Source organism: Corylus avellana, chromosome ca4, assembly GCF_901000735.1.
Source record: "Corylus avellana chromosome ca4, CavTom2PMs-1.0".
Lineage (NCBI taxonomy): Eukaryota > Viridiplantae > Streptophyta > Magnoliopsida > Fagales > Betulaceae > Corylus > Corylus avellana.
Window position 1 is genome coordinate 6,100,402 of NC_081544.1, and position 13,417 is coordinate 6,113,818.

Sequence of the window (13,417 nt, forward strand, 5' to 3'; positions counted from 1 at the left end):
TATTAGGGTCGACTTTGAGAGTCGACCCTAATAGTTAGGCATTAGGGTCGACAAAAGTCGACCCTAAAGAGTGCGTAGAAGAATTAAAAAAAAATTTTAAAAAAAAATTTGATGACCAATAGCGTCCACTACGAATGGACGCTATTGACCTATTATTAGGGTCGACTCTCAAAGTCGACCCTAAAGAGTGCGTAGAAGAATTAAAAAAAATATTTAAAAAAAAATTTGATGACCAATAGCGTCCACTACGAATGGACGCTATTGACCTATTATTAGGGTCGACTCTCAAAGTCGACCCTAAAGATTGCGTAGAAAAATAAATAAAAAAATAAAAAAATAAAATTTAAGCTAATAATTAATTATAAGATAAATATCACATTAATGATCTTTTATACTAAAAATTTATTAAATTTAAATTTGTTGTTAATATTTTAATAATAAAAACATATTTAATATTTGACTCATCCAACATATAATTTGATGCAATATCTCCTTCCATTAGGATTTGGCGTTAAAATGTTATTTCCCAAAAATTTACTTCCGATAATATGTCATTATTTATTTTATATAAATTATCGGATATTCGATCGATCGTGATAGGATCAAATGATCGATCAAACTTCAAACAAATTAAAGGTTCGTTCACACATCCGTTAGGTCCTACTGCATTTGTTCGATTGATCATGATAGGATCAAATGGTTGATCAAACTTTAAACAATTGAAATTGAAGGTTTGATCGAATATCCAATCAATCATAATGAATTAGTTCGATTGATCGTGATAAGATCAAATGATTGAAACAATTGAAAGTGAATTAATTCGATTGATCGTGATAGGATCAAATGATCGATCAAACATCGATCCTACTGAATTCATTTGATTGATCATGATAGGATCAAATGATCAATCAAATATTCGATCGATCCTAATGAATTAGTTCGATTGATCGTGATAGGATCAAATAATCGATCAAACATCCGATCGATCATAATTAGTTCGATTAATTGTGATAAGATCAAATGATTGAAACAATTGAAAGTGAATTAATTCGATTGATCGTGATAGGATCAAATGATCGATCAAACATCGATCCTACTGAATTAATTTGATTGATCGTGATAGGATCAAATGATCAATCAAATATTCGATCGATCCTAATGAATTAGTTCGATTGATCGTGATAGGATCAAATGTTCGGTCAAACATCTGATTGATCCTAATGAATTAGTTTGATTGATCGAGATAGAATCGAATGTCCGATCGATCCTACTGAATTAATTCAATTGATCGTGATAGGATCAAATTATCGATCAAACATCCGATCGATCCTACTAAATTAATTATATTGATCGTGATATGATCAAATGATCGATCAAGCATCCGATCGATCTAGGTGAATTAGTTCAATTGATCGTGATATGATCAAATGATCGATCAAACATCGATCCTATGAATTAGTTCGATTGATCGTGATGGGATCAAATGTTTGATCAAGCATCCAATCGATCCTGGTGAATTAGTTCGATTGATCGTAATAAGAACAAATGATTGATCGAATATCCGATTGATCCTAATGAATTAGTTCGATTGATCGTGATAGGATCAAACATCTGATCGAATCCTCCGATCGATCATAATGAATTAGTTTAATTGATCATAATGAATTAGTTCAATTGATCATAATGAGTTGTTCGTGATAGGTTCGTTCACACATCCGTTAGGTCCTACTGCATTTGTTCAATCGATCATGATAGGATCAAATGATCGATTAAACTTTAAACAATTGAAATTGAAGGTTTGATCGAATATCCGATCAATTATAATGAATTAGTTCGATTGATCGTGATAAGATCGAATGATTGAAACAATTGAAATTGAATTAATTCGATTGATCGTGATATGATTAAATGATCGATCAAACATCGATCCTACTGAATTAATTTGATTGATTGTCATAGGATCAAATGATCAATCAAATATTTGATCGATCCTATTGAATTAGTTCGATTGAGATCAATCATAATGAATTAGTTCGATTGATCGTGATAGGATCAAACATCCGATCGATCCTAATAAATTAGTTTGATTAATCATGATAGATCAAACATCCGATCGATCTTGGTGAATTAGTTCGATTGATCGAGATAGGATCAAATGATTGATCGAACATCCAATCGATCCTACTGAATTAATTTGATTGATCGTGATAGGATCAAATGATCGATCAAACATTTAATTGATCCTAATCAATTATAAATAATCTATTAATTATTTATAAAAAAAATATATATATATATCGTGTGAATGGTATTTTTTTTTATTGAAAATGTCTTTTATATTGATCGATCATAGTGAATTAGATCATTTGAACTATAAACATTCAATTAAGCTATTAATCATTTATAGAAAAAAATATTGTGTGAATAGTATTTTTTTTCTTGAAAATGTCTTTTATACCCTTAAAATTGTTATAGAATTTCAAATTTACCCTACATTTAAACTTAAAATTATTTTAAAAAAATTGTAAGTATAATTTTTTTAAAAAAAATAAAATAAAATTACCCTAAATAGCGGCGACTAAGCAATGTCGCCGCTGATTGAGGCTTAATAGAAAATATTTGCGCCAACAAATGGCGCGGTTTCTGAAATTTTCGAACCAAAAATTTTCCCCAAACGCTCGAAAACACGAAAATCCCTAAAATTTTCCCCTCCCTCAAAAGCACTCAGCTCCCTCATCACTCTCACTCTCGATCTCTCTCCCGCTGCTCTCCCTAGCTCACCCTCTCTCTTACTCCGTCGTTTCGTTCTCCTCGCGCGGTAGTCTCCGCCTCGCGTTGGAACCGTGCCTTTGAGCGGTACCATTCGGAGCGTTCCTGTTAAAAGTTTCGAACGGCTCGTCGTTTCGGCGGTGATCATGGAAGATACAGAGACCTGCAGTAGCAGAGCCGTGGATTTCGCGCCGACTCTTAGGTTTGGCAGATACGAGTTGAACTTCTCAAATAATAATTCTGATGAACTTCTCAATTTTCAATTAGAAACTTTTTGATCGCTTCACGTCTGGATCGCTCTCCACCAAGACGAAAAGGTTAAATGCCTTGAACTTTTTTTGTTCATTTTTACGCTATTTGTTACTTCTAATTAGAAACTTTTTGATTGGTTTAAACGCCCAATTTATTGGTCAAATGGAGAGAAAAACCATAGATATTATACTTTGCCATGTGCTCTGCTAGATCTATTGCTTTGTTGCATTCGTTCCTTTCTACAATGCTAATTGGATTTTTTTGGAAATACATAATTGGCTGCTTATAGCTATTTGTATTACTGCTGCAATGGATGGAAAAAGGTCCGTAGTACCGAAAGCACTTTTCGTGAGCAGTAATCTCCCCTTATTTTTGGAAAGCTAGTGGCTGCGTGTGAATTCCTTCATGGCAAGGGACGGCCTGTATTATTTAGAATAAACGGATAGCATTACTCTTTTTTTTTTTTAGGATAACTCTATGTCTATTGTAGAATTTTTAGAATCTTATGGTTCAGATTTTGTTGCTCAGCATACAACTTAGTGAGGTATAATGAATTAAGGAAAAATTAGGGATCATTTATATTACAACTTTAGAGATGTGGTAAATGTTGAGTTTGAAGTTTCTCTAGATTTATCCTAATTCGAATGCACACAATGTTCTACTGCATTAAGCACTTTATATGTTCATTTATTTTCTAATCACAGAATGAGAGATTGGAGAAGCAAGCAGAGATCAAGAGAGTCCGGGAGGAGTTATTGCAACAAGCCAAACATAGGGACCCTCTCGCTTGACTGTTGCGTTGTGCTGTGATGCCGGTGGCACTTTTCTCTTAAATTCCTGTTTTTTCTTGAATTTTTAAGTTGCAGAGTTGATAGAATTATAATAATCAAGTTATCTGTTTTAAGCTGATGACTGTGGCGTAAACAAATTAATTTGGTATGCAACTGATGTGGATACTTTATAGATACGAGTTGCAATGCTGACATGGGCGCATTAGGTTTGGCAGGATTTTATAAGTTTTATTATACTAGATAGTTCAAGAAAAAGAATAATTTCTGGTTTGATGCAATAGGTATGAAGTCTCTTCTGTAAAAGTGAATGAGAAGAGTTGGGAAAATTTCCATTCATACCATTGAAATATTCAGGATCCCGACGGTAAAGTTTGAGGAAGAATAAGTTTTTCTATTATGTAAGTTTTCTCCTACCAGAAGAAGTTGAGATCCGTGGCTTCATCAGATATTCTCTCCTGGTTGGGGAAAACTACACATTTAACTCATACTGGTTTGTGACTTTGCTTTGAACAGTTATATATCCTTGGACCTTTCTTAGACATTGCAATATGTATCCTATTATTTATACATTCTATTTTGTTTGTGTGTATTTCTTATGATTTTTCTCTCATCTATATTCAACTTAATGTTGCTTGCTTTCTTTGTGGATGATGAGATCTTCAAAATATTTTTACCATAAACAAAAAATTTTCATAGATTGCTCGAAGCTTTTATAGGTTTAGTTAATTAACGCTGTAATAGTTTCCAAAATTTGCAGGGCAATGCATGAAATTACAATTTCAACAAATGACAAGCCCAAACTTTTCAGTCAGGTTGCTGACCTCTCTCTCTCTCTCTCTCACATAAGGAGCATGTTGAACTTTATTTGTCTTGAACCATTTCTTGGAACCATCTGTGTTGTATGACTTCCAATGTCCACTGTTTTCAGCATCAGAAACATATCCAGGATAGCTCTAATTCTTATTTTAGCATTATTTCTTAGATGTGTGCTGCATAATATGTGGCGTGTCAATATTCTTGACGTTTATGAGGCATCTACTCGAGATTAAAATTTTTGAACAAGGTGATAAATATATTGCACAAGAGAGATTTATGTTTGATGCTGCTAATGGGCATTATTGTTTTGAAGGCTGGAATTCTACAATCCGCTTCAGTAATGTAACATTAGATCCATTTAATACTAGAATAGTTCATAACTTATTTCATTTTTTTGTGTGTTTTTGAAACCCTATTCTAGCGATAACAGAATTTTTCCTTCTTTTGGTACAAGTACTATGTTAAAAGAGAGTACTTGTACAAGAAGCACTTTGCGTCCACCTTCCTTGCAGACCCTTCTTGAGGATGTGCTTGACTCAGCAGCTGTTCCTCACACTTCTTCCTCTGGGGGTGATTCTGATGGAAAAAGCAGATGTGAGCTCAGCAGTTTTTATTTTATTCAGTTATAATATTTCTGTTATTGCTAGTTCTCTTACAGTCATATTTTTATTTAAAGCGAATAGTCTTGGAGATTGCTTGAAGAAGTTGACTATGAACTTACACTTTGATGTTGGAAGAGAAATATTACATATTCCCACCTTCAGCTTTTCTAGCTTTTTAGCAAGTTTATCATCATTGCAGTTAACACGTGGTGATGACTTGATATGCTTTGCCCTGCCCCAATATCCATTTCCACAAACAGAACAAAGATCATAAAATTCAACCAAAAAATGTCTATCTCCAGAACCCAAAGCTGAGTTCATGTTGATAATTGGAAAATATTACATTTCTTTGGAATGATTTAAAGTCTTTCAAAACTAAAAAAGTTGGTGAATTATGTAAATTAATATTTGTTGCCATAAAGGAACTAGAGCCACAAAGTAGTACTCCAATAGAGAGATAAGAAAAGTGTCATTTTGCTACAAGGTAAATCTTAACAATGATAATAGTATGCTTTAATGTTCCCTGGTTCTGCGATCGATCGCACTTGGAGTGCGATCGATCGCAATTTTCCGAAAACCTACTGATGCTGAGATCGATCGCAGACAAGTCTGCGATCGATCGCAATTTTCCGAAAACCTACTGATGCTGCGATCGATCGCACTTGGAGTGCGATCGATCCCAAAATTTCGAAAACCTACTGATGCTACGATCGATCGCACTTGGAGTGCGATCGATCTCCAAATTTTGAAAACCTACTGATACTGCGATCGATCGCACAAAAGTTTGCGATCAATCGCAGTTTTTTTTTTTTTTTTTTTTTTTTTTATGACTATTAGGGTCGACAAATGTGGACCCTAATGGTCTCCAAATTTTGAAAACCTACTGATGTTGCGATCGATCGCACACAAGTGTGCGATCGATCGCAGTTTTTTTTTTAGGACCATTAGGGTCGACAAATGTGGACCCTAATGGTCAACTAATCAGCGTCCACTTCAAAGTGGACGCTGATAGTCAATTTTTTTTTAATATTTTTGGACCATTAGCGTCCACTTTTGTGGACGCTAATGGTTTAACTATCAGCGTCCACTTTGATTTGGACGCTAATAGTTATTATTATTATTTTTTTAAAAGGGCCATTAGGGTCCATAAAGTCGACCCTAATGGTTAACTAAAAGTGGACGCTATTGCTTGACTATTAGGGTCGACTTTCGCTTCCGTTTACATCATCTTTAGGGTCCAAACATTGTGACTTTTATGGGCGATAAAGTGGACGCTAAAAGTGATCATTAGGGTCGACTTTTAAGTGGACCCTGATAATCAGACATTTGATCATTAGGGTCGGACTATTAGCGTCGACACTTTTAGGGTCGAAAAGTGGACGCTGTTGCCAACAGCGTCCACTTTAGGGTCTTTAGGGGCGACTTAAAGTCGCCCCTAAAGACCTAATTTCTTGTAGTGATCACAAAAAAAGAAAAAAAACGAAGATAGAATGGTATAAAGGTCAATACCAATAAGATGACCAATATCACATTAATTATTAGATAACACCTTTAGTGTGAAAGGTATACAATAATATTACAATGTATGAAAGACATATTAACTCCCAAACAAGGAAGCATTTAAAATTAGTTGAATCATCATCTGCAGCAGGAGCAAAATCACTCTCACATTGCTTTGATTCCAAAGCAGCAGGGTTCTCATTCAGTGCACCATTTTCGGCCTATCAGCTTGTGTAACATTGGCTACAAAATTATTACAAAAATTTTGGCCACTAGATTGAAGACTTTGCTCCCCAAGATCATATCTCCCCTGCAATCAGCTTTGTTCCTTCCAGAAATATCCAAGACAACACCATTCTGGCCCATGAGCTTCTGCATTCTTTCAAAAGCAAAAAAGGGAAAGGGGGTTTCATGTTTCTTCATATGGATATGGAGAAAGTTTTTGACAAAATGGAATGGGATTTCATATTATCTATTATGAAGAAGTTGGGATTCCATCCATCTTGGATTAACTGGATCAGACTATGCATCTCCTCTTCTTCTTTCTCCATTCTTATTAATGGAAGCCCCTTTGGTCAGTTTTCCCCCAAGAGAGGCCTTCGCCAAGGTGATCCCCTCTCTCCTTTCCTTTTCATCTTAGGCACAGAAGTCCTATCTAGATTGCTGTTTAGAGAAGAAACTCTAGGAAACATCAAAGGGCTGAAAATCTCCAGGAATACCCCAGCCATCCACCACCTCCTTTTTGCTGATGATCTCTTGATCTTTGGTAAAGCCACCCTCAAAGAAGCCAATAGTATCTGTTCTTGCCTTAAGAAATACTGCCTCTGGTCCGGCCAATCCATTAATAATGGAAAATCTTCTATAAGATTCTCAAAAAACACCAACCTCACCACTGCTGCAATGATTCTTGATATCTTGCCCTACTCCAAAAACCCATCAAAGTCTATTTATCTTGGTCTCCCTATCCTCTTAGGCAATTCCAAAAAACCAGCTTTCCTCAATATCCTTGATAGAGTTAAATCTAAGATGGATGGATGGCGTGCAAAGTCCCTCTCTCAAGCTGGAAGGTTGATGCTTATCAATTATGTGGCTGCAGCCATCCCTTCCTATGCCATGAGCACTTTCCTGCTCCCAATGAGTCTCTGCAGCCAGTTGGACAAGGTTTTCAAAAATTTTTGGTGGGGATTTCCCTCATCAAAAACCAGGAATCTCTCTCTCAAGTCTTGGAACTCTATCTGCACCCCCAAAGTTTTTGGTGGCTTAGGCATTAGGAGGATGAAAGATGTGAATCTAGCCCTCATATCAAAGCTTGGTTGGAAGCTCCTCACGGGTTCAGACTCTCTTTGGGTGTCCCAGCTCTCAGGTAAGTATCTCCAATCTGAATCTTTCCTCTCCCCCTCTTCCCTTTCTTCCTCTTCTTGGCTGTGGAAAGGCATCTTAAAGTCTAAGCCAATCATCTCTCAAGGTGCTTACCATAGGATTCATAGTTTTTCCTCCCTTTCTGTTTGGAACTCCTCCTGGATTCCTACTGTGCCTTTTTTCACCCCCACTCCTCTTCTTCTGAGTAGGTCCTCCTATCCTGACTTGATAATATCGGATCTCATTACCCCAAATGGCTCTTGGAATCTCCCTCTTCTGGTCTCTTTGTTCACTTCCCCATGTGTCAAAGAAATTCTAAAGATTCCAATCAGCCCTAACCTTTCCACTTCTTTTCTTTGGACCCCCTCTTCAAATGGCAATTTTTCTACCTGCTCAGCTTATAGGTTGATTAGCAACCCTAGAACCTCTACTGTCATTTCTCCTCTTGAGTCTGGCTCTTGGAAGGCTTTATGGAAGCTTAAGCTTAATGCTAGGCTGATTTTGTTTCTCTGGAAAATTGCTTGGGACATTGTCCCCTCTAAAGTCAGGCTGAAAGCTATCTTCAATATCCCTAATTCAGAATCCCTTTGCCCTCTTTGCAGCTCAGAAGAGGATTCTCTTTCCCATCTCTTCTTTCGTTGCATTTTTGCTAGAGTTGCATGGAGATCCTCTTTATGGCCTCTTGATTCCTTAGCTTGGTCCTCTCTTAGTCTCCCAGACTGGATAAAAGGCATCATCTATCCTTATTCCTCTTTTGGCATTCCTAAAGCTGATTCTCACTTGTTTCAAATTTATGCTTCGGTTTTATGTGATCTTCTCTGGTTTTCTAGAAATAAAGCAGTGCATGAAGGCATTATTCCAGATATCATTTCTTTGGCTAGCTCCATCAAAAGAACATCTTTGGATCATGCAACAGCTTGGAAGTATTCCTCCCCTATTACTGTAAAAGAATTCTGGTCTCCTCCCCCAGCAGGTTCACACAAGATCAATTTTGACACTGCTATAAGGGAAAAATTTTCAGTGCAGGCTGCTGTTTGCAGAGATTCAAAGGGTCACATTGTTAAGGCTATTTCCCAAATAAATCCTCCATGTGATCCCATCTAGGGCTGTTAAGTGAGCGAAGCGTCTCGCGAGCAAGCTCGGGCTCGGCTCGCATAAGATCGACTCGTGCTCGACTCGAATATTATATGAAGCACTTCGTGAACACAAATCCTAGCTCGAATATTAAACGAAACAAGCTCGGCTCGACTCGGCTAACTCGTGAGCAGCTCGTGAGCTCGGCTCGTATAAGGCTCGTCTCGCTTATTAAGCTCGGCTCGTATATTTTTTATTAAGTAACAAATAACAATATATAATCAACATTACTCATTTACTCAATAATAACAAATATATTATATACCTTTGTTTTTTTTTTTGTTATTTATGTATATGTGTGTATATATATTATATATATAATATATGTATATATTAATATAAAAACATATAAGAAATATATATATATATATATATGATATTATCATTAATCATTTTATCATATGATATAATCATATAGTACAACCGCACAAGTTATTGTGTCATTTAATACAAATATTATAATTAGATAGTTTATACTTTGGAAATTGGAATCGTATATATCACATAATCATTAATCATTATATAATCATATGGTATATCTGCATAAGTTATTGTGTTATTTAATCAATACATTATAATTATATACTTTATTCTTATAAAACATATATGATGTATCACATGATCTTAGATCTAAGATAATATTAATATTAATTGTGAGATAATATGATCATAAAATTTAAGTATGAGTATACGACCATTAGATCATATGAATTTATTACTTAGAGTTTGAGTATTTCGGTTTTCTTGCTTCTGTTTTGTAATAAGGCTTGGCCACTCGATCTGCCTACTTGGATGTGAACTGAAGTACTGAACTTTGATCCAGATCTTTTAGGTCGTAGATGTGAATTTTAGTCCAAACCTTCGAGTTGTGGACATGAACTTCATCCTGGCTTTTGGGTTGAAGAGGAATTTGTGCTACCTATGCATTGGATTGCGTCTGTCTTATGTTTGTTTAATGTTCTTTAACATTTTAGTTGATTTTGTATGGATGATTGTGATGTTGGGATTAATCTATTATATTTGTTTAATGTTCTTTAGCATTTTAGTTGATTTTGTTAGTTTTAATTGTAAGGTTGACATTAATCTGATATGTTTGTTTAATGTTCTTTAGTATTTTAAGGTGCAAATTATTCTGGATGATTTTTATAATCTAATACATCTAAATTACAAAAAAAAAAAACAAAACTAAAAAAAAAACAAAGTCGAGCTCGAGCTCGAGCTCGAGCCTGGCTCGAGATCGAGCAAAATAGTCGAGCTCGAGCTCGAGCTCGAGTAGGGTACATAGCCTGTCGAGCCGAGCTCGAGCAGCATAGTCGGGCTCGAGTCGAGCTCGAGCCTGACTCCAAAATAAACGAGCCGAGCCTGGACAGCCAAAGCTCGCCCAAGCTCGGCTCGTTTACAGCCCTAGATATATGTATATATAGAGAGAGAGAGTGAGAGAAAGAGAGAGAATTTAATCCCACAAGTGGGGTTTTTTGTGGCAATTTACACAATTAATTTAATTTCACAGGAAATGATTAGCTAAGCCACTCATTTTTTAGTGGCTTAGCTAACCCTGTGTATATGAAATTAGTAGTCCCATGAGAATAGACTATTCTCAGGAATAGAGTGTTACCAAACAAATGACTAGTTATACCTAGTATTAGCTAGTCCAATCTAATGGTCTATTCCGCAAATCAAACGGGACCTAAGGGGGCTAAAATATATTTAACCCTATATTTTAATTCAATGCACTTTATTAATTCATGGGAGATTAAGTAAGAAAAATAGGTTTGCACATAGGGGATCACAAAATACAACTAATTTCTTGAAAAAAAAAATTGGGTGAGATCTATAAATGCCGCCATACCATGGGACTTATATTTAAAGACATCCCATGTGATTACTTTTGACTTCATATTCTTGAAGACTTAAAACCTATAAAGAAGGGAAAAATTCATTTTACACTTTTTAAGTTTCAGCAGTTTTTTAATTTGAACCCTAAAGTTTAAAAATTGGCAATATACTCCCCAATATTTCAAAAATTTTAAATTTAAACATTCTGTTACTAATTTCAGTTAAATTGGACCGAGATTTTTTTAAAAAAGCCTCAGGGTAATTACGTAATTTTAGAGATTTCCATCTAATTTGACCGAAATTAGTAACGAAAGGTTTAAATTGAAAAATTTTTAAACCATTAGAGGGTACATTTCCAATTTTTAAACTTTAGGGTTCAAGTTGAAAAACCCCTTAAACATCATGGAGGTGAAGTGGATTTTTCCCTATAAAGAATAAGAATGAAAAAAAAAAAAAAAAAACTTCATTTAAGACCCTGAACTATCATGTATTTTGAAAAGACTCCTCAAATTTTAAATTCTCAATTTTACCTTTGAACTTTCAATTTGATGCAATGTACCCCTTCCGTCAAATTTTAAACGTTAAAAGTGATAAAATGACCTTTATAACCCTAATTTTTTTAAAAAAAATTATAAATTTTTCATTAATTTCAAATTAAAAAAAAAATCAAAGGATAATTTAGTATTTTTAGTAGTTTTCATTAGTAGTTAACACTGAATCTGATGAATGGATCAATTGAATAAAATTAAAAGTTCATGGGTTAAATTAAGAGTTTTTAATATTAGGAGGTACTATTAAAAAGTTTAAGGGCCTAAAGCAAAATTTCCCAAAAAGAAAAAAAGGAAAAAAGAAAATCTCAACCTCTTTTTCCTCCTGTTCTGTTCTCTCTTAATTGTGGCTGTACGGAGTTTAGACGCTTCGGAGAGAAAGGCCCAGCGTACGAGCGAGCGAGCGAGAGAGAGAGAGAGAGCGAGGGAGAAGCGGTGTCTCTGGCGGTTGTTGTTGGAAATGGCAACCTCTACCTCATCTTTCCTCTCCTATTCTCTCCCTCGTCCTCTGCTCCGCTCGCCCCCACGCCCTTTCCCTCAGCCCTTATCCCTCTTCTTTCCTCTCCGCTCCTCCGCAAACCCTAGAAAACCCCTGACCCTAGTCCTCGCTTCTTCGTCTTTCGATGATCTCAGCTTCAGACGCCCCTCGCTCTCCTCTAATTCCTCCAAGGTCAGCTTCTGTTGCTATTTCGCTTGCTTTTTACCCTATTGAATTCGTTCAATTACAGTTGTTTTTCTTTGACTTAGCTCTTTTTCCCCGTAATTTATGCTAATTAAATTAATTCTGTGGTGTACTTAGATTGTTTTTCTCACTGGTTGTCTGGAAAATGTAGGAGAATTATGAGAAACTTGAATCGATTTTTGGTTGTTTGGGAACAGTGAGAACGAATTTAGCTTAATAGCGTGAACTTGTGTAGTTTAGTTTGAGGTTCGTTTAGTCTTGCATTAGGGGGGGATATTGCTAATGAACATGTGTTATTTTTGCTGTGTTTATTAGATGTTAGAGATAAACTTTCAGGTATCAGTGACAATGAATATTTTTTCTATTGAAGATGTTGGGTGTAGACTTGGTAATATGTGATTATGTTACCTCTGTTTATAATTCAACAGCGTCTGGGATTGAGAAAGAAAAAAAATTAGACTTGGAAACTATATTACGTTGGCTACGAGTAATTCTCCTAATATGGTATGATGAAAAATTATATCCAAATGGATATATATATATATATATATTAAGAGCAACACTTTTTTCGTCGATCCAAATGGATACTATCATACTACGCATTGTTACCATTATTTCTATTGGAGAGCTTAAAGAAGTGAGCTTTGGTGATGCTTCATTAGAGCACTCACATTGGGTTATCTAGTTATTATGGTTAGTCCTACAGTAAAAAATACCAAAAAAAGCTGCATATCCGGTTAGCCACTTTGGCTAAAGAAAGTGTTCCTTAGCCAAATTTTACCTAAATATTTGTTGAGCTGGATGTGAATGCTGAAACTAGTGAATATTCATCTTTGCAAGATTTGTAATGGTTCTTTCTATTTGATTTATGCTTATTATTGATCAATATATGTAGTTATTAATAAATGGTTATGCATTAATGCTATTGTGTCTGAATAAGTGTTTAATTTTGCAGAAATCAGCTCTCTCGAATTTGATACAAGAGATAGAGCCATTAGATGTGAGTCTCATTCAGAAAGATGTTCCACCAACGACGGTGGATGCCATGAAACGGACTATATCTGGCATGTTGGGTTTACTTCCATCTGTCCAATTTCAAGTTCTTATTGAGGCTTTATGGGAACCCCT

General features: G+C 35.4%; 1 long non-coding RNA gene across 1 annotated transcript; it reads left to right on the forward strand.

Annotated features, from left to right (window-relative positions):
* Window positions 1-3,049: 3,049 nt before the first annotated feature.
* On the forward strand, window positions 3,050-3,925 carry LOC132179621 (uncharacterized). The gene is made up of 2 exons (XR_009439943.1): window positions 3,050-3,086; window positions 3,726-3,925. It is a non-coding gene; the product is annotated as an uncharacterized LOC132179621 (long non-coding RNA).
* The last annotated feature ends 9,492 nt before the right edge of the window (window positions 3,926-13,417 follow it).